At 50.3% G+C, this 20,477-nt stretch overlaps 2 protein-coding genes across 5 annotated transcripts in view; one reads left to right on the top strand and one right to left on the bottom strand.

Annotated features, from left to right (window-relative positions):
- The window catches only part of KYAT1 (kynurenine aminotransferase 1), a 51,476-nt gene extending 38,299 nt beyond the window's left edge, over positions 1 to 13,177 (bottom strand). The window contains exon 1 of the mRNA XM_064291348.1: positions 12,865 to 13,177. The gene's annotated coding sequence lies outside the window, so the exon portion shown is untranslated. The remainder of the gene's footprint in view (positions 1 to 12,864) is intronic.
- The window catches only part of LRRC8A (leucine rich repeat containing 8 VRAC subunit A), a 36,630-nt gene continuing 29,276 nt past the window's right edge, over positions 13,124 to 20,477 (top strand). For 3 of the 4 annotated variants that reach the window (XR_010323008.1, XM_003407662.4, XM_064291346.1), the window contains exons 1-2: positions 13,124 to 13,219; positions 16,434 to 16,543. The gene's annotated coding sequence lies outside the window, so the exon portion shown is untranslated. Of the gene's footprint in view, positions 13,220 to 14,359; positions 15,875 to 16,433; positions 16,544 to 20,477 lie in introns of those variants that run through there. The other variant, XM_023544853.2, reaches the window with a different exon arrangement.

Here is a 20,477-nt window from a genome sequence, read left to right as displayed (position 1 = left end):
AGAAAAGCTGACATACTAAATGCAGTGAGGTGCCGGCTCAGGCAGCAATTACAGGTTTTCATCTCTATAACTGCTCAGTGGGGTGTCTGAAAGTTATAAGGGACCCTAGGTACCTCTTTTTTGATGTAGGATTGCCTGCATCACAGCATTCCAGCATCCCTGCCCCCATCACTAATGCCTGCCTGGCACCCTCCCACCATCACTTTGGCAACTAAAAGTGTCCCTTTCCCCAAATGCCCTTCCCCATCCCACCCACCCCTGCCATGACCCTGTCCAGGGCCACTTGATGACTGAGGAGTCCCTAGGTGGCTCAAGTGGTTAAGTGCTGGACTACTAACCAAAAGGTTGGTGGTTTAAACCTATTCAGAGACATCTTGGAAGTTAGGCCCGGCAATCTGCTTCCAAAAGGCCACAGCCTTGAAAACCCTATGGGGTGCAGTTCTACTGTGCAACACATGGGGTCGCCATTCAGCAACTAACAACGACCTGCTCTCTGACCTTCATCCTCAGCAAGGCTCTCACTTCCTCCCCTCACTCCCTCCCCCTCAGGACAATGGACCCTTTGCATTGTTCATCACCACCTCCTTGCCCTTCTGGTCCTCATATGCCTCTTACCCAGGCCAGAGTCCTATCATTTCTGTCCAGGCTACCCCCAGTCACCAGGTCTCAGTTGGAAACCTCCCTCAGCAGAGCAGGTTCATGTGGGCCTCTCAGATCCTGCCTGGTTCAGCACTGTATTCCCACCATCTAGCACAGTGCCTGGAACTTAGGTGCACAATAAATATTTGCTCACTAACTAACCGATTGGGTTCCCCCAGCTCCAGGTTAGAAGCAAAAACCCAAAACCCTGGGAAGGAAGAGGGGAGGGGACAGCTCTGCCCTGACACCTCCCTCTCCCCTCCCAGGCCTACATGAGAGTACAGGGGGCTGGTTCTGAGTTTCTCCCCAGTGCTCCCACCCCCCACAAATCACTGCATGTCTTCCACAGAGGAGCAAGGGCTGAGCTTCCCCATCCCTTCCCCTACAGCGGGGTAGGAAGAGCAAGGTGATAGGGGCGATGGGGGAGGACAAACCATTTTTTAACAAGAACAATGGTTGATGGTTTAGTGGCTGAAGGAGAGGGAAGGACAGGCTGGGGGCATGTGAGAGGCGGGGAGCGCAGGTGTGGAGACTGGCATAGGACAGCCACTGAGGGTCTGGTCACCTGTGCACTCTGGCGCTCCCCTCAGCCTGATCTCGGGGATTCCTGGACCCAGTTCCTTCCAAATATTCTCTCTCAATCCAGCCTGTTCCTCAAATGTCTTTCAAAGCACCTCAGAGCACTGAAAATTAGCTTTGTCCAAAGGTGGGCGCTTCCTCTATCTGTCCTTCCTTCAATCAACAGCTTCTCCTGGAGCATCTTCTCTGGCCGAGCCCTAGAGCAGGACCAGGCCCAAAAGGACTCACCACACAGACGCACAAAGGGGCAACAGTCACCACATGACCACTGTCACTTCCATTCATTCCTGACAAGTGCGAAGATGGGCACTAGAAGGCGCTCTAGAGCACTTGCCCCTACAAAGGGGGTCAGGGAGGTTTCTCCAAAGAGGTGGCTTCAAGCTGAGAGTCCCCGGGAGGGAAAAAAGAAAAGTGTACCAGGCAGAGAGAACAGCATGTGCAGAGGCCTGGAAGTGGAAGAGTGCTGGGCGGATTCCAGGAGCTGAGAAAACATTTTGGCCAGACTGTACCCTCTAATTTCTCAGAATGGAGAGTCACTTCCCAGGAAGTCCTATGGGAAGCACTCCCTGATCCCTGTGGCAAAGAGCCAGTGCTTTGGGGTAACAAAAGGTAGCCCAGGAGGACATCCCATGGTGTGTCATGTCAGGGGGAGGGAGTCTGGGTACTTTAGCCTCAGAGTACTCAGCTAAGGGGGAGAGAGGCCCAAAGCCAGGTCCTAGCAAAGTGCTCGGTCATAGTAGATGCTCTGTGCCACTATGTTTTAGGGGATCCAACTGTCCTGCTTGCCTGAGACTAAGGGGTTTCTGAGGAGGTGGTACTTTCACAGGACAGTCCCAGGCAAACCAGGAAAATTGGTTCCCCTAGGTTGGTTAACGGAGGGTTGGCTGCTCCTGTCATGGACCCGATATCCTGCTGATTCCTCCAGGGCATCACCCTACAGGAACCTCACTCTGCTGTCTGCTGACCACCGGGTTCAAAATCTGCAGACCCCTGGTGGGTTGATTGTCTCTCTGCCGTCCTCACCCACATCAGACTACATGACATCAGTTCCGTGCTTTCTCCTGAAGTGACTACACCTCCTTGACCCTGTATCAGGCCTTCCTCATCTCACTGGGTAACAGCAGTTGTTATTGTTAGGTGCCATCGAGTCAATTCTGACTCATAGTGACCCTATAGGACAGAGTAGAACTGCTCCACAGGGTTTCCAAGGAATAGCTTCTGAACGGCTGACCTTTTGGTAAGCAGCCGAGCTCCTAGCCACTATGCCACCAGGGCTCCATAACAGCGGTGGGAACACCAGCAGCACAATCAGCTCTGATTTACTGCGTACTCACTGCCTCCACAGAGGAGCAAGGGCTGAGCTTCCCAGGGCAGGAGGGCCTTGGCCTGACCCACTCTCCTTTCCTGCAGACATTTCGGGTTTCCTTCTGCATACTTCCCTTGGCCCACAGCTGTTCCCACACAGGGCCCACTGCACTAAGGACTATACACAAATATGCCACTGGATCCTTTCAACAGCCTTACTATAAAGCAGGTGCTATCCTTGCCCCATTACAAGGTGACATAATAATAATGATGAAATAATGTACTAATGATAAAACAACAACTAACATTTACACTGAGCTCCTGGGGGTCAGGGGATGGCTTACAGCCTTCTGTTTCAGTGGGGGCCAGCCTGGCACTGGGCAGGAACTGGAGCCTGTGGTTCTCCTTCCTCAGCACTCACCCCCCTGGGCCCTGCCAGTGTTTGGGAAATGTGGTGCCTTGGGGCTAGAGATGGCCTGATGGGTGTCCAAAACTTCCTGTCCTGTGGCGGATGAGGAGAGCTGGACGGTACCTGTGCTGGACAAGGATAGAGGCCAACCAGCCTTGAAGCCTCAGGGCCAGGGCTGGAAGCCAGGAGCGGCTTTCACTGTGGGGATTAGCAGGGCAGGGGTGGTGTGTGAGGCGCACAGGGGTGTGTGTCCCCAGGCGGATCTGTGGCATAAGAGTGAGCATTACACTGTGTGCTCTGAGGGCTCTGTACTGCTACTGTCATATCCTTCGTGCTCACCTAGGGCCAGGCCCCAAGGAGATCCTCAGGGAGGAAGGGGGAAGACTAGAACACTGGCTTTAACCTTGTTGACACAAGGAGACCTTGGCTGTGTGATCTGGGGCGAGTGACCTCAACTCTCAGTTCCCTACCTATAAAATAGATGCAAATAAGATAACTCATAGAAAACACTTTGCATGGTGCCTGGCACACAGCAAGCATCCGGTAAATGATAGCTGTCATTAACAGAGTATGTACTTTATGACTATTTATTGAATTAATGTAATATGGTGTGTGGGGCTAGATGTGTGAATTCATACATGCATGTGGGCAGAGCCGACCTCACCAGGTGTAGGAGGCACAGTGCTCAGGGCCTACGATACCATTAGGGGACAATGAAAATGTTTCAATTTTAATTTGTTTTAAAAGAAGAAAAAAGAGAATGTAATAACGATGAATGTATAATAGTCAATCCAGGCTGTATGATATTTGTCTTTATACCAACACTGTTACATAATTTTGTTTTTAATGGAGAAGAGGCCTGCAAAAGTCACAATGTTTCCCTGCACATGGGTAAATTTGTGTGTTGTGTGCCTGACTTCATGACATAAGTGTGTGCATACCTCTGCGTCTGTGAGCAGATGGGTGCAGTTGGGGAAGTTTCTAGGAACTTGAAGGGAGGGAGAAGACATGGGGGGTCAGAGCCAAGGATAGGAAAGGCAAAGGTGGCCACATGGGCTGTCTTCATCCAGGAACATAGCTAGGTGTCAGGGCCCCAGTAACCAACCCAGTGCCGTCGAGTGTCCAGGAGATCCCCTGAAAGGCTTGTTGTTCCGGCATCTGCCAGCAGGGGACGCACAGGACCAACTGTGTCTGGATTTGGGCAAGTGGACCCTGGAGTTTCCTACATTTGGGCATAGAGCAACTTTCACAGGGAAAGGGCTAGTCCAGGCCCACTGTGAGGCAGAACTACTGTCTTCCTAGTCCAGGGCCCTCTCGCTGACCTAGGGCCCACCTAGGGGGCCTCTCCCAGGCCACATCTGTCTCCAACTCCCTATGCTTCAAGTCTCACCTTCCAGGAAGCAGGCCTTCTCTAGCCAGCCTCTCTACAGTCCCCCACATCTACCCTAAGGGTAATGACAATGACCTTTTATTCACTGCAACTTTCTCTGTGCCAGGCACCCTGTGCATTTTATAGGTCTCATTGCTTTTAATCCTAGGTGAAAGGTTTCATTGAGAGGCCAAGTCACATGCAAAGTAACAGCTAGCAAGTGGCATAGCTGGGATTTGAACTCAGAACTTTGACTCCAAAGCCTGTACTCACTGCCACTGTGGACAAGGGGAGGCCCTAAGAGGTGACATGATGGCCTCTTGGGCCAGCGACTCCTATTTCCGGAAAGAGTCAAAGAATTTGGTTCAGCCACTCATATTTTATGGATAGGGATACCAAGGGCCAGGAGGGAAACTGAATAGCCCAGTTTCCTATCAGACAAGGCCACTTAAATTCCAGTGCTGATATTTTTCTTATCCTAGCAGGCTGACAGGTCATTACATGCCTGGCACAGAGTAGGTGTTCAATATACTTTTGTAGAATGAGAGAATGAATGTCCATCTCTCCCACCAGACTGTGAGCTCTGTTAGAACAAGGACTCTCTTCCGTTCATCTTTTTATCACCACTGACTAGCACAGGACCTGATACATAGTAGGAGCACACCTCTTCAATGTGTCAGCAAATATTTACTGAACCTCTATTTTGAGTTATGCCCTATGTTAGCCACCAGGTTTAAAAGGGTGAATAGGATACTTTCCTCTCCTTTAAGGAGCTCACGATCTAATGAAGGAAATAAACAAGTAACCCGGCCATTTTAATACAATGTTAGCCTTAAAATACAAAGGATTCTTACAAATCAACAACAAAAAAACCAACATCTCAACAGAGGGGAAAAGAAAAAAAAAAAAAAAGGCAAAAGATATAAATAGGCCATTCACAGAAAAAGGAAATAATCAGTAAAAAAATGAAAAGATGCTGAACCTTAATCACAAAGAAATGCAAACTAAAATGAAACATCATTTTTGCCTCTCAGACGGGCAAAGAATAAAAAGATTGAGATCTGCCAAACTGATACCATAATGCACTAATAGGTCATAATCTCTGATTTGAAAAACACTGGGTTAGAGTGTTCATTGGTATAACATTTGCAGGGCAATTAATAACACATTACTCTTTGACCCATACTTTCTCTCCTGATGAGACAGCAGATTCCTTCCCTCCACTCTCTATTTTCGTGTCCATTTGGTCAGCTTCTGACCTCCGTACCTAATCATCTCCCCTCCAGACAGGACCTGCCCACAGTTTCATGTGTCTACTTGATCCAAGGAGCTCACTCTTCACCAGTATCATTTTCTGTCCCATGGTCCAGTCCAATCCCTGTCCGAAGAGTTGGCTTTGGGAATGGTTTCTGTCTTGGGCTAGCAGAAGGTCTGAGGACCATGATCTCTGGGGTCCTTCTAGCCGAGAGTTCCTTTAATGTGAAATTTTTTGCAGGTGTCACTTCCTCTGGGACATCCTCATCCTTTTCATCACAACCACTTTCCTCATTTAATGTGCTCATAAGTTCACATCTTTGGCTAAGTTTCTCTGGCTGCATAACTACAAAAAAAAAAAAACCAAACCTGTTGCCATCAAGTCAATTCTGACTCATGGTGAACCTATAGGACACAGTAGAACTGCCTCAAAGAGTTTCCAGGGAGTGCGTGGTGGATTTAAACTGCCGACCTTTTAATTAGCAGCCATAGCACTTAACCACTATACCACCAGGGTTTCCTGCATAACTACAGTCTCTCAAACAGCAGTGGTGTCAACATTCTCAAGATCAGCTGTTTCCTCCATTACTCCCAGTCTATCGCTTGTCATTTCTTTGCTGCACTCTCATTTTTGTTGGCCAATTCCCTCTTTGTTCTTTTTTTTAAATAAACTTTTTATTTTGAAATAATTTTAGAGCTACAGAAAAGTTGCAAAGATTAGTACAGAGAATTTCCATACAGTCCTCACCCAGCTTCCTCCATTGTGAACACTGGGACATTTTGTCAAAACTAAGAGGTCAACACTGGTATACTATTCTTACCTTAACTCCAGACTTGGTAAGGATTTCACCAGTTTCTCCATTAATGTTCCCTTTTGGTTCCAGAATTCAACCCAGGGTACCACACTGCATTTAGTTACCATGTCACCCCCATCTCCGCTCTGCAACAGCTTCCCAGTCTTCCCTTTTTTTTTCATGACCTTAACATTCTTGAGGAGTACTGGCCAGGTATCTGTAGAATGTCCCCCATGCTGAGATTTTCTCATGATTAGACTGGGGTTAAGGGTTTTTGGAAAGAATACCACAGAGATGAAGTGCCCTTCTCATCACATCCTTGGGGGTACATGACGTCAACATGACACCACCGGTGTGGTTATCTTGCCTCATGTAGTGTTTGCCAGGTTTCTCCACTGTAAACTTACTATCTTCCCCTTTCTCTAGTCTTTGGAAGTGAGTGCTAGTTCTTTCTTTCAATCACTTTTTTTTTCTTTTATTATGATTCGGATAAAAGTTTACACAGCAAATTATTTTCTCATTAAACAGTTACTACACAAAGCATCTTGTGACATTGGTTGCAACCCCTCGATGTGTCAACACATCTTCTCTACTCCAACACTTTCCTTCTCCACCCCGAGTTTCTCTGTTTCCATTCATCCAGTTTTCCTGTCCCTTTCTGCCTTCTCGTTTTTGCTTTTGGGCTGGTGTGCCCATTAGTCTGATTGAACTATGAAGTACGTCCCTCACATGTGTTACTGTTGGCTCTATAGACCTGTCTAATCTTTGGCTGAAAGGTGAACCTAAGGAATGACTTTAGTATTGAGTTAAAAGGGTATCCAGGGGCCATACTCTTGAGGTTTCTCCAGTCTCTGTCAGACCAGCAAGCCTGGTCTTTGTGTGTGTGTGTGTGTGTGTGTGTGAATATGAATTTTGTTTTATATTTTCCCCTGCTCTGTCCAGGACCCACTATTATGATCCCTGTCAGAGCGGTCGGTGGTGGTAACCAGGCACCATCTAGTTGTTCTAAGGCTCAGTCCGGTAGAGGTTGCAGTAGTTGTGGTTCTTTAGTCTTTGGACTAATCTTTCCCTTGTGTCTTTGGGCTTCTTCATTCTCCTTTGCTCCAGCCAGGATGGGACCAGCAGATGTATCTTAGATGGCCACTTCAGGCTTTTAAGCCCCCAGTCGCTACTCTCCACAGTCAGATGTAGAATGTTTTCTTTATATACTGTGTTATGCCAATTGAGCTAGATGTCCCCCAAGGCCATGGCCCCCAGCCTTCAGCTCAATAGCTTGGTCTCTCAGGGCGCTTGGATGTATCTATGAAGCTTCTATGACTTTGTGTTAACTTCTCCAGTACTGTGTACTGTCTTACCCTCCACCAAAGTTACCAGTTATCTACTATCTACTGTTTTTACCTCCCCACCCCTAATTATCCATTTTTGTCCATGAGAATGTTTTAAGGGACACCACCAAATCATTAACAGTGACTTTCTCTGGGATTGGGGTTAGGAACTTTTTTGTAGTGTCTTTACCTGGTTTTGGTATCAGGGTTATGCTAGCTTTATAGAATGAGTTTGGGACTATTCCATCCTTTTCTATGCTCTGAAATACCTTCAGTAGTACTGGTGTTAACTCTTTTCTGAAAGTTTCATAGAATTCTCCAGTGAAGCCATTGGTGGCGGTGGAGAGGTGGGGTTGGGGACTTTTACTTATAAACCTCTACACAGTTTGACTTTTTTTTGTGAGCCTGTGATGTGTTGGCTCTGGAATCAGACAGACCTAGAACTGAAGCCAGTCACTAGCTGCGTGACTTCTGACAAATTATTAAACCTTTCTGAACCTCACTTCTGAAATGAGGCTAATGATCATACTTGCCTTAGAGAGCCGTAGCAAGAAATAAATGAGATAACACATGAAAATCACTTAGCATGGTTGCCTGGTAAAGAGCCAGTGTTCAATAGATATTATTATTACTATTATTATTTAAAGATAAATTAGTGGGAAACTGCAATGCAGGCAGCTCAGGCAGCGTGGAGTGTGGAGGAGGCCCCAGTCCCGCTGGGGGAGAGGGAGCAGAAATGGACCTGATGGCCTTTCGCACACCTTCCAGCCCAGCTTCCCAGGCATCTAAGAACTCAGGTCTCTTTGCTCCTAGGCTAGGGGCTGGTGGTCAGTGGTCACACCCTCCCCATGTCCCAAGCACACGCCTCTATCAGCTCACCGAGGAAGGTGGCCACATCCCTGGCCAGAAGGCACTGTGACCATGACCAGCAGGTAGATGACCCCTGGACACCTGGAAAGCCTCAGTGACGATACTCACTGACCAATATTCTGGTGGCTGATGTCAGCTACATCCCCTGTTGGACTGGCCTTACCAAGTTGTCTGTGTTGATATCATATAAAGTCCAAAGCCTTCCTAGCCTGGCCTTTGGAGCCAGCCTGAATCCAGGCACTATGTCCTCCTTGCTCCCTCCTCTCCCGAACATACAAACTCTTTGCTTTTGAGTAGACTCTGCCCACCTTTGCTCAAGCTGTGCCCCTCCAATACGACTCAGGTGGCAGTGCCTAGCCCCAGGTCTGCCCCCTCTCTGAAGCCTTCCGAGTCCACCCAGATGAATCCTGACTTTTTTTTTTTAATCTAAAAAAACAGTCTCTATAAGACAAGTGTTTGGTGAAAACTTGTCGAGTTTACCCCGCCTATCTGCGGAGATCTAACAAGCACACTGACTTATACGCACTTCCCCTTGGCTTGGGAATTGACGAAGGAAAGGGAAACCATCTTCTGTGGCCCAGACTGCAGCAGCCCAGGCCAGAGTGGTTGGAGGAGGACCTCAAGTGGGACACACGGCAGGTAGCTCAGCCCTTGCTGGCACAGGATCCAGCTCCAAAATAAAAATCTCCCCCCCAAGGGCAGTTTTACATATGGAGAAACATATATATACATACCTTTTGGTGGTCGGTAGGAACTTTAGAGAGGGTCACTTCAGTTTTACAGATGGAAAACTCAGCTTAGAGCAGGGAAATGACTTACCCAAAGCAGAGTCCAGGACAAGCACAGGAGGCTCCTAACTGTGAGCCCAGAGTGTGCTCCGCTCTCCAAAATGAGAAAGTGAGGTGAGCATTTTGGAAATTTTCCAGTGCCATGTGGGGCATGGCCCGCCCATTAGGGCAGAAGTGCAGGTGACCCCTCTCCTGCTGCGGCTAGAGTGACTTTGGCCAGCTGGATTAGTCATGCCCACGCCTGGTTAGCCAGGTGTCCTGGCATATCAGTAACCTAGGAACCCTGGTAAGTGTAGACAGACGGAAAGACAGGAGACGCCTCATGTCTCATGGTCTGAGACCAAACCAAAACCCACTGCTATTGATTCTAACTCAGAGCAACCCTTTAAGACAGGGTAGAACTGTCACATAGGGTTTCTAACGAGCAGCTGGTGGATTCAAACTGCCAACCTTTTGGTTAGTGGCCAAACGCTTAACCACTGTGCCACCGGCCCCCTTTTTTACATGGGGCAGAGTTTCTGTGTCAGCAAAGGCTGCGCTCTGGAGGCAGAATGAAAAGAGGACAAGGGTAGACAGGGGGTGTGAAGAGCTTCCTCATTGCTATTAACTTTCGTTGTGTTCCTTTGTCGCCCCCACCTGGATTATCAAATCAGGAAGCCTTACCCTTGGAAGGAAACCCTGGTGGCGCAGTGGTTAAGTGCTACGGCTGCTAACCAAGGGGTCAGCAGTTTGAATCCGCCAGGCGCTCCTTGGAAACTCTATGGGGCAGTTCTACTCTGTCCTATAGGGTCGCTATAAGTCGGAATCGACTCAACGGCACTGGGTTGTGCTTCGTACCCTTGGAAGGTTAAGTGTGGAGTTGAGAGTGGGAAGCCACAGATGTTGACATGTTAGCACCTAATAGAGGCATTCTCCAGGAATAAAGAATGATTTGTTAAGAAGCCAATCTGAACATTTCTAACCTGCACGTTCCCTGATCATGTCAGCTACCCTCAGCTCCTTAACGCAGGCCCCGAGGCAAAGCCTGTGGTATGAGCCCACCTCTGAGTCTCCAGGCTCATCATTTGTTCTTTGAGACGTCCTACTCGTCTTTCAGTCACAGATTAAAAATCACCCCTTTTGACATCTAAGTCAATTGGCATAATAAAATCTATTAACAAAACATTCTGCATCCCATTTTGAAGAGTGGCATCTGGGGTCTTAAACGCTAGCAAGCAGCCATCTAAGATGCATCAATTGGTCTCAACCCACCTGGATCACAGGAGAATGAAGAATACCAAGGACACAAGGTGATTACAAGCCCAAGTGACAGAAAGGGCCACATGAACCAGAGACTACATCATCCTGAGACCAGAAGAACTAGATGGTGCCTGGCTACAATCGATGACTGCCCTGACAGGGAGCGCAACAGAGAACCCCTGAGGGAGCAGAACAGTGGGATGCAGGCCCCAAATTCTCATAAAAAGACCAGACTTAAGGGTCTGACTGAGACTGGAAGGACCCCGGTGGTCATGGCCCCCAGACCTTCTGTTGGCCCAGGACAGGAACCATTCCCAAAGCCAACTCTTCAGACATGGATTGGACTGGACAATGGGTTGGACAGGGATGCTGGTGAGGAGTGAGCTTCTTGGATCAGGTGGACACTTGAGACTATGTTGGCATCTCCTGCCTGGAGGCGAGATGAGAGGGTGGAGGGGGTTAGAAGCTAGCGAAAAGGACACAAAAAGAGAGAGTGGAGGGAGAAAGCAGACTGTCTCATTAGGGGGAGAGTAATTGAGAGTGTGTAGCAAGGTGTATATGGGTTTTTGTGTGAGAGACTGACTTGATTTGTAAACTTTCACTTAAAGCACAATAAACATTATTAAAAAAATAAAAAATCACCCCTTTTAAAAACCTTCCCTGACTCCACCCAGGCCGAGTCAGGTGTCCCTCTATGCTCCCAATGCTCCGAGCTTCCTCTGCCTATTACAACGCTCGTTAGAGATGCTAACTGCTGACTGTGTTGTCTTGCCCTCACTAGACCCCAAGGACAGGAACTGTGCATCCATCCAGTTCTCCAACCTCCAGCAGCTGACCCAGCACAGAGTAGGTCCTTAAAGTATTACTGCTGATGTTCCCAGGAAGCTGAGGGTGAGACTGAGGAACGCAACAACTTCCTTGGAGTGGGGGAATGAGGCCTTGTGGGACTCCTCTGGACAACTCTCTTAACCTCTCTGGGCCTCATGTACCCATCTGTAAAACGGGGGGGGGGGGGGGGGGGCGGGGAGCGGCTAATATGCACGTAATGCAAGTAGTATGGAGATGGATGCGTGGGAGCATTCAGGGTCAGCTATTGTAGTTGGGAGCATTCAGGGTCAGCTATTGTAGTTCGGGTTGTTAGTTTTACAGGTGGGGACATGGAGGCCCAAAGAGGGAAGTGCCAGGTCCAGGCTCAGGGCTGGAAAGGGGCAGACCTTGGACTCCAGCCCTGGCTTTGGCCTCCTCCAACATCGGCCTCTTTTCACTGTACACCGCAGGTTGTCTCCCCCTGACTGTTCCATTTGTTCAGTCAATAAACAGTTCCTGGATGCCTGCTGTGTGCTAAGCCCCAAGCTGGGTGTTGTATGAATGACAACAAATAAGTTTCTCAGTAGGGAGTGTGGGATAAGCTAGAATGTGAGCATTGGTGTGAAATCCTCTGGGCTCAAATTGCAGCTTCTCCACTTGCTGGCTATGAGATACTGCTAAGTTTCCTAACCTCTCTGAGCCTATTCCTCCTCTTAAAAAAAAAAAGTAAGACCTTCCAGAGAGATAAATGAGGTCTTGCACTGGCTGAACACTTGATAGATGAGCGTCTTTATTATCTTCATCATCACATTTTTTGAATAGAAAATTAACCAAGCACATGGCAGTAAGTTCCTCCTCCTTGCCCAGGTAGCCAGGATCCCGTTCTCCTCTCCAAGGCAACCACAGTTACCAACTTCTTGTGTGCATATTACCAGACACACACACATTATTTTACACAAACAGTAACACCGATCAACACACGTTGTTCTTTCTACCCTTTCCTTTTTCCATCTAATGTATCTTGGAAGTTGTTCTACGTTAGTGCATATTGAACTTTTTTCTTTTCAGCGGCTGCGCAACATTGCATCGTATGGATGAACCATAAATATTTTTTAACTTCGTCACCGTTACTATTATCGGTCTGGGAACTATGAGGACCCGGGAATTAGCTGTAGAACTGGAGTCCGGAGACTGTTATAGCCCCTGTTCCGCCCCGGATTCGCTGAGTTAACTTGGGCTTCATTCTCACCATCGTACGATCGCGGGAAGGGGAACGTGGTGCAAAGATGACCAGCCTGGCTGGTTCCCAGCGTCCGAGTGCGGTAGCGCGAGCCATTTATTCCAGCGAGCGGCGCACGGCTGGGTTCATCTCTCAGCACAACCACTCCGCTATACGAGCGGCAGACAACCCGGCACAATCAAGCTCGGTACCGTTACCAAGCCCTTCCAGCCTCGGCGCCTCAACCGTCAGGCACCAGTTACTCACCCCCGCCGCAGCCTCTTCACTGCTTGTCCCCTAGCGCATCCCAGAGGTTACAGTCGTCCCTGTCCCTTTAAGGGGGCTGAATCCGGGTTTCGCTACTTCCGCCCCGAAGCAACATGGCGCCTGCGGGCGATGATTGGGGATGAAGACGCGAGGAGCGGTCCCCCACAAAGATGGCGATGCCCTCACCGCGGCGTTCGCATGCCGGCGGTGACGTCACTTCCGGGGTGGAGGTGCCCAAGTGGTGCAGTGAGGGACAAACAAAAGGAAGCGCCGGAGGAGCGCAGCGGCGGGCGGCGGGACGCGAGCGGCGGGGTGTGGGGGCTGCCTGCTGGGCGGCCGGGCGCGGCGAGCCCAGGTGAGTGGGAGCAGTGGGGAAAGGGGCACCGGCTGTCAGCTCTCGAAACCTACTCATAAACGCCCTGGGCCAGCTGTCCAGCTCCAGGCGCCCGGGACAGCGCCCGCTCTGCCCTTTGGGGTCGGCTCGGTAGTGGCCTCCCCACGGCCGCTCACCCCGGCCTACCTGAGGGCTCCCTCATCCTCCGGGTTTCTATGGCCCCACCCTGGCACCACACTGCACCTTGCCTTTCACATACCGGAGTTTCCGCCTTGGTTCCTTCATGCCCCCTTGTAACCCCTTTGGGTTCTCCCCAGATTCTCACCTCTTTACGCACACCCACCTTCCTAGAGCTTCCATCTCTGGACTGTCTCTTTGCTTTCTTCTGGGCTCCTAACCCACTCCTCTTCCCTTAGACCCTTTCCTTCTCTTGACCAGGCTGGGGCAGTGCCCTGACTTGGGAGCAGGAACCCTGGCTAGCCTCTTGGGGCCTGCCTGGGCTAAAGTTCCAGGGAAGACAGGCCCCCAACCCTGCCCACGTCCTGAGCATCCAGATGGGCCTGAGAGCCAGACCGGATGAGGTCTGGGCCTGGCCTAGCTATTGGTGAGCTAATATCCAGCAGAGTTGGCTCCCAGGCTGAAAGAGCATAGCTTGGGGACCTTGGGGTTCATGATTGTTCTGCCGCTTCCCTTGGTCTATGCTGGAGTGAACCAAGATCAGGCTGCTTCTCAGCTGATGCAACTGCTGCCTTTTTTGGGAAGGAGGATAGATGGTCTAGGGGGTTGTCTGGCAGCTTTGTCCTGATGGAGACTTGGCTGGAAGGGTTGGTGGCTCCTTGGTGAGCTACACTTCCCCTAGCTGCTCTTCTGCCCTACCTCAGGAACCCTTTTGAGAGTAAACTGTGGAGGGAGAGAGCTTGGGCCTAAATTGAGGAGGAGGTGGCTGGGGGAGTTGAAAGCCTCTCAAGGGCCTTTCCCACTGTTTTCATTATGGGACCCTTAGCCCCTGCCAAACTGTATACTGCCCTCTGGAGCAGACAAACTGGCAGACAGACAAACTGTAGGAAGGCGGGGGAGGTCTGCTGTTGGAGATACTTCCTGTGGAGGGTATGGGAGAGTGGGAGTTTGTTCAGAGGGGCTGGGCTGGGCTGGGCAGGGCAGGGCAGGGCAGGGCAGTGCTGGTGGCTCGGTCATACTGGCATTGCCCCCGTGAAGGTCAAGTCTTCTGGCTCATAAGGGGTGATAAGGACAGATGGCTTGTGCTGGAGGACAGGCTGTTGGGGAGATGCTGGGACATAAGGGACAGTCCTTTGCCTCCCTGTCTTCCCAGTCTTAGAAGTTTTTTGGGCTCGGGTCTAATGCCCCTTGGCCTTCTGGGGGCTGTGGAGCACAGAGGTGGGGCCCAAGAAATGCTTCTGACTTCCCCCTAAACTCATCCAAATCCATTTGTTCTCCATCCCTTGGGCACACCCACCAAGAAGCAGTTTCCTCTGCAAACTTTTAATGGCTTTCTAGGTAGTAGGGGCTCCTGAGGATTGCTCTAGTGGGTCAGAACTTGCGGAGCTGGTTGGGCCTCGAGTTGCTGCCTGGTCTGGTCTAAACCTCACCTGCAGGAGTTGGAGGGAAGGAATCAGCAGGGTTCTTGACTTATCACCTGAGAGTGGAGATGATTCCAGGTTTCACATAGGGATACTGAGGCACAAGGTAATGGGCTAAGGTTTCATGGAGAGTTAGGTGGGACAGATGTGGGGCCCTAGATCCCAGTACACCATCTCTTTATCCCCTGATTGATTCATTCATTCATTTAACTATCTTTCAGTAAGTACCTGTCCGGGGCCAGGAATGGTGCTGTGAAAACAGAGATGAATAAACTATAGTACCTGGCCTCCTCAGAGATACAGTCTGGGAGGAGAGGCAGACAGGAACACACATAAGTTCTGATACGGTGTGGCCAGTATAATAGAGATATTACAGATGTAGCCCAGAGTAACAGAAGGATTAGCTCTGGGTGAATATGCAGACAGTGGTCAGGCTAGGCTTCCAGGAAGAGGAAGGAGTAGAAGAGTCAGTGACAGGGAGTTTGGAGGCTGAATCTGGTACTGGCTCTGCCATGGGCAAGTAACTGGACTGCCCACGTAGGTGTCCCCATCCTTGCTGAAGAGGGTGGGGCAAGGTTAAAGGTTGACTTGGATGGGCTCTGTGCCTTTACAGTTCTAGGTACTTTACTGACCAGTTGTCATCACCCTATGTGGAATTGCTGGGTTATTGACCTGTCTCCCCATGAGAGTAGAGACTGTCTTCCACTTCTCTCCTCCCAGTCCAGTGCCTGGAATGAGTAAGTGGAATAAATGTTCAGTTGCATAAATGACTGAAAAACTCCACAGTCCTTCCTGGATCTGTTTAGGTCCCTTCATTTGGGGAGACCCCTCCCCTTTCCCTGGCTAACTCCTGCTTATCCTTTGGCCTTCCCCAATGTCTGTACCACACTCCCAGCTTCTGGCTCGTTTAGATGCTCTTTCTCTGCTCGCACAGCTCTCTACCTTACCCCTAGTAGAGTACAATCACACTTCTCTCCCTACCCTGCCGATTTACCTTGTTTACTTTTGTATCCCCAGTTCTGAGCAGAGTGCCTGGCCTATAGTACATGCTCACTAAATGCTTCTTGGCCGATAGATGGTGAGTGGATTTTGTGTTTTGAGTTGAGGTTATATGCCTGGGCAGAGGCTGTGTCTTTGCCTAGGCACAGCCCACCCCACCCCACTACAGCTCATCTCTTGCCACTTCTCACCTCTGGCCCTAGATCTAGCCCATCTGAACCACTGAGTATTCTCTGGGTGTCATATTCTCTTCCCTCCAGTCCAGCATGTGCTATTTCTTCTGCCCGGAATGCTCTTCTCCAACCCCTCCTCTTCCTCAGGAGTCAACTCAGGCAACACCTCCTCCGGGAAGCCTTCCCTGGCCCCACTAGTCTGAGTCTTGTGCTTCCGTGATTCCATAGCTCCTGGATTCCCCCCAGTGGAGCCCTGGGCACTCAAGATTGTAATTGTTGACTTGGCATCTCACCAGTAGACCGAGCTCTGGGAGGCAGGCACCCTGCCTGATTCTTTCCTGTTACCCCGGAGCCCAGCCCAGGGCCTGGTACTGAGCAGATGTTCCGAAAATGTCAGCAAAACAGCAGGTAAATCTGCAATAGTCACACACATCCCAGCTGACAGTGGCTCTCGCTTCCTTGTAGGGAGGCAGCTTCCATGGATCAAAGGGAATGCGAGGACCCTGCCCAGACAGACGTGGGCCACCCTCAGCACCGACAACTTACACCACGAAGATAGCAGAGCCGTCCACGGGGTAAGGACTGGGCCCCTTCCCACCAGGCTGGTCAGATGCCTTCCCCAGTGTAGGAAGCAAAGGGCAACATCTTCGCTTCATGGTCCTTTGCTTTTCTCACTCTAGGCCAGGACAGAGTTGGCAAAAGACAGAGTTCTTCTCTGTCTCCCAAGTCGGTGGCCAACTGAGTAATGCTCTTTGAATACCAGTGTTAAGTTTCATTATGAATCCCTGTTTTTCTCTTTTTCACTCCAGATCTTATCAGGCTGAGTTTTTAATATGCTGCCTTGGGACCACATTTCCCAAGATGTATTCCATAGAACACCAATTTATTTGGCCACAGTGGTCTCTTAACTCTAGGAAACAGTAACTTGTTTTCCTTGCAGCAGGACTTTTCAGAGCCTTGAATGTGTTGAGGTGAGCGTGGTGAATCTCTAACACAGAGCTGGCAAATCAAGTTTCCCCACACTTATTTATCACATAGACATCTTTGGAGATGGGGGTTCCTTGGCCCATACTTTGGAAAAGATTGCAAAGGCAGGAAAGTACACTGCTTATGATCCAGATTCTGTAGTCAGTCCTGGGTTTGAGTCCCACCTGTTACGTACGTGCTTGCTGAGTGACTGGGCAAGTCATTGTAGTTCTCTGAGCCTCAGTTGCCTCATCTGTAAAAAAGGGATAGTGTTAGTACATGCCTCCCTTCAGAATGTTTTGAGGATTTGACATAGGTAAGGTACGTAGCAGAGTGCATGTCCTAGGAAGTGTTTCCTAATCGTAGCTGTTGTGTATATAGACTGCTTTATAATTTGCAAAACACATCCACATCAGTGATCTCATTTGATCATTTTAGGAAGCTTGGGCAGTGGCTGTTATCCCCTGTTTACAGATGTGGAAACTGAGGCTCAGGGTAAGGACTTGACTTGCCCAAAGTCATCAGAAAGGAAAACAGGGTTGTGGGACTTGAACCCAAATTCTTGGAATCCTGGGTCAGGACCAGTTAGTCTCTGCCTGACACCTCTGTCCACCCACTCCCACCTCAGGTTTTGCGAAAGAAGGGCTGAGCCTTCCCAGCCTGGACTTTTAAAGAAATAGTAATCTTATTTTGGGGGGTAGTTGCCAACATAGGTGCATGTTCATTGTCTGTTTTTATAATGTTTGGATTTTTAATACAACATGGAAAGTAAAAGTCTCCCATGATCCTGCCTCCAGAGATGATCACTGTGAATGGGGAGAGGCATAGTCTTTCACATCTATTGTTACTGTTTACTTATTTGTACACATATTGGGTCATGTTAGAGCTATGGTTTTGCAGCTTGCTTTTGTTTCATTTACTGGGACCCTGGACATCTTTGCCAGGCAAGAGGTAGGTCTGTGTAGTCCTGTCAGAACGTCCTGGCGCCTCTCCTGCTTCCTCCTGTCTCTCACTGTCCTGGGGTTTTCAAGCTGTTTGTCTGGGCATTTACAATAGCAGAGGGAAGTGGGAAACGCCTGGTGTGTGATTTTGTCTGTTCCCTTGTTTATTGGGAGAAGGTCAGCAAACCTGGGCCCTTCCCTGTGGGAGTTTCCTGTTGGTTTTGAGGAACTCTGCCCCCCTTCCCCAAGAGGGGAGGCCTGAGCCCGGCTCTTGCTAGGCAGTGATGAGCAGGAAGCCGCAGGTCCTGCTTATCTGAGATCAGAATTCCTCCTCAGTGCCAGGGATGACTTGGAGGGAGCAGCATAGGGCAGCTCAGAGGTTTTGGCCTCCTGTGGAGACAGACAGACAGGCACACACACACAAAGTGTTGAGTTTGCTGAGTCTGGTCCTTCCTGGCCCTTCAGGAACAGGGTGACCCTGACTTGATTTACCCTTGCGATATCTGGAGGAAGCCTTAGTCTTGATCTCCTTGGAATGCTCCTTTCGGGTATTTCTCTAGAGGGTGGGCAGGCAGGGTGAAGGGAAAGACCCTGTGACCTGGGTCTAAAGTTGCCCTTTGGGGGCATCTGGATGATCTCGGGTTGGGTTTCAGCAAGGAGAAATTTCTGGCCTGAGCAGCTTCGTTGTATGGGGTCTGGAGAGCGATGTGTAGCAGAATCCAGGCTGGGAACGAGGTCTTTGCTGGAGCTCCTGCTGTTGTGCCTCACCTGGCAGCTTTTCTCAGCTCACTCTCCTCCTTCTCCCAGTTCTCTTTCTCCCATTCTTTTCCTGGAGTCTTTTTTTCTTCTCACAGGAGATGCTTCCTGTCAGGGAGCCTCAGGATTTGCCTCTCTAAATGGCGCTCTGCTTCTCCAGCTCCTCTCTTCTTCCCAGCCCCAGAAGCAGAGCCTTTGCATCCGATAGTCCCCTAGAGTGGCAGTGCTCCAGGTGCTGGGCTGCGCTGGGTGCCTGTGTGCATTCACTCAGCCCGGCCCTCACCACACCTTTGGATGGGAGCAAGGTTCATTGTTTTTCAGACAAGGAGGCCAAGACTCGGAGGGACCAAGTCTCTTGCCCAAAGTTGTACAACTTCTAGGTGGCAGAGCCAAGACTTGGCGCGGGTCTGTTTGCCTTCACAGCCTGTGTTCTTCGTACCCCACCTTCTGTTGCCTGCTGGCTTTTTCTCAAGATTGTCAGGGTTGGGGAGCATCAGAGTCACCTGGGGAGCTTGCTTAAAATGCTGTTTCCCCTGGGTCCCATCACCACTTAGGGGCTAGGGCCTAGTATCTGTGCTTTGAAGAATCCCCCAAGCAGTCCTGAGGCTGGTGGTCTGCAGACCATGCGCAGAACCACTGCCCAGGGACGATTGTTTCAGCCCTGGTCCCCACCTCTGACGAAGGAGTTCATAGCCTCCAGAGCTGGCACACTTGGTCTGAAGTAGGGTGAAACCCCTGCTCCCCACCTCCAGGCCCGGGGCTTGCACGTCTGTTTTTTAGTGACCTCCCTGTGTGTATGTGTTGAGGGGCGGCGGGGCGGGGCGGGGGGGCACTTAACCTTTCCTTCGCAAGGATGTTTGGGGCTGAGGTTTTGAGAAGAGCTTTGATTTCCAGCCACAACTGTTCCCTGCGCCTCTCAGACGTCTTTCCTGATGTGTTCCTGCTCCATCTCCCGTCTCCTAGCAAGTTCGTCTACGTTTAAACGTCTCTTGAGGGTTTAAAACCTCAAAATTAAATAGATTGCTGCAATATAGCCTCGCGCCTAGAGCGATGTTCCACCAGAGTAAACGTGGCTGTAAAATTCCACGGCTTTCACATGCCACCTGGACACCCTCAGAGGCACTGTTGCCAAACCCATGCCCTCTGATGGAGTCGGCATGACGAATGCACTGGCCGGCAGCGAGGGTGGGGGATGTGGGAATCCTGGTTTCGGAGTGGGCCGTTGCATCCTCCAGCTGGGTCCCTGTGTCAGGGCCACTGGGGGCAGCCCCCCTCCAGCCCAGAGTCAGGTAGTAGGTAGCTCACCCATGGCAAAGCACCCTCAGTCCTTCCCCTTGCCTGGCTGTGCCTGGCTGGTGTCCAGTCCCCTGGGATCTCAGCTGAGGTTGCACCTGCAGCCTCTCTTGACTGTTGCATCCCCCAGCTGGCTATTTGTGCCCACATTTCATAACCTGTCTAGGAAGGCAGCGCTGGAGTTCAAAGCAGGTCAAGACCTGTCTCTAAGGCCCCCTCATGTCCCTACCCCCACTGGCACAGACCCAACACCTGCCTTCTTGGCCCCAAACCCAAAGCTGGGCACCCTTCCCAAGTTTCCTTAAAGCTGTACCTGAGAGACCAGAGATATCTGAATATGGCCTGCCAGGGTCCCCTGAGGAGACCTTGTTTCCATGCACCCCCAAGGAAACGGGGGTCTTGTTCTGGGAAGCATCTCTAGGGATCTGGGTGCCCAGATAAGCCCAGGAGACCTGCTTGCCTTCAAGGCAATGGCACAATAGAAAGTCGAACCCAGGGTGGATCTTCCCACCATTTTCTAGCTGTGTGCCCTTGGGCAGGTCACTTCACTTCT

This window comes from Loxodonta africana, chromosome 9 (genome assembly GCF_030014295.1).
Source record: "Loxodonta africana isolate mLoxAfr1 chromosome 9, mLoxAfr1.hap2, whole genome shotgun sequence".
Lineage (NCBI taxonomy): Eukaryota > Metazoa > Chordata > Mammalia > Proboscidea > Elephantidae > Loxodonta > Loxodonta africana.
This window is presented reverse-complemented; position numbering and strand designations above follow the sequence as displayed.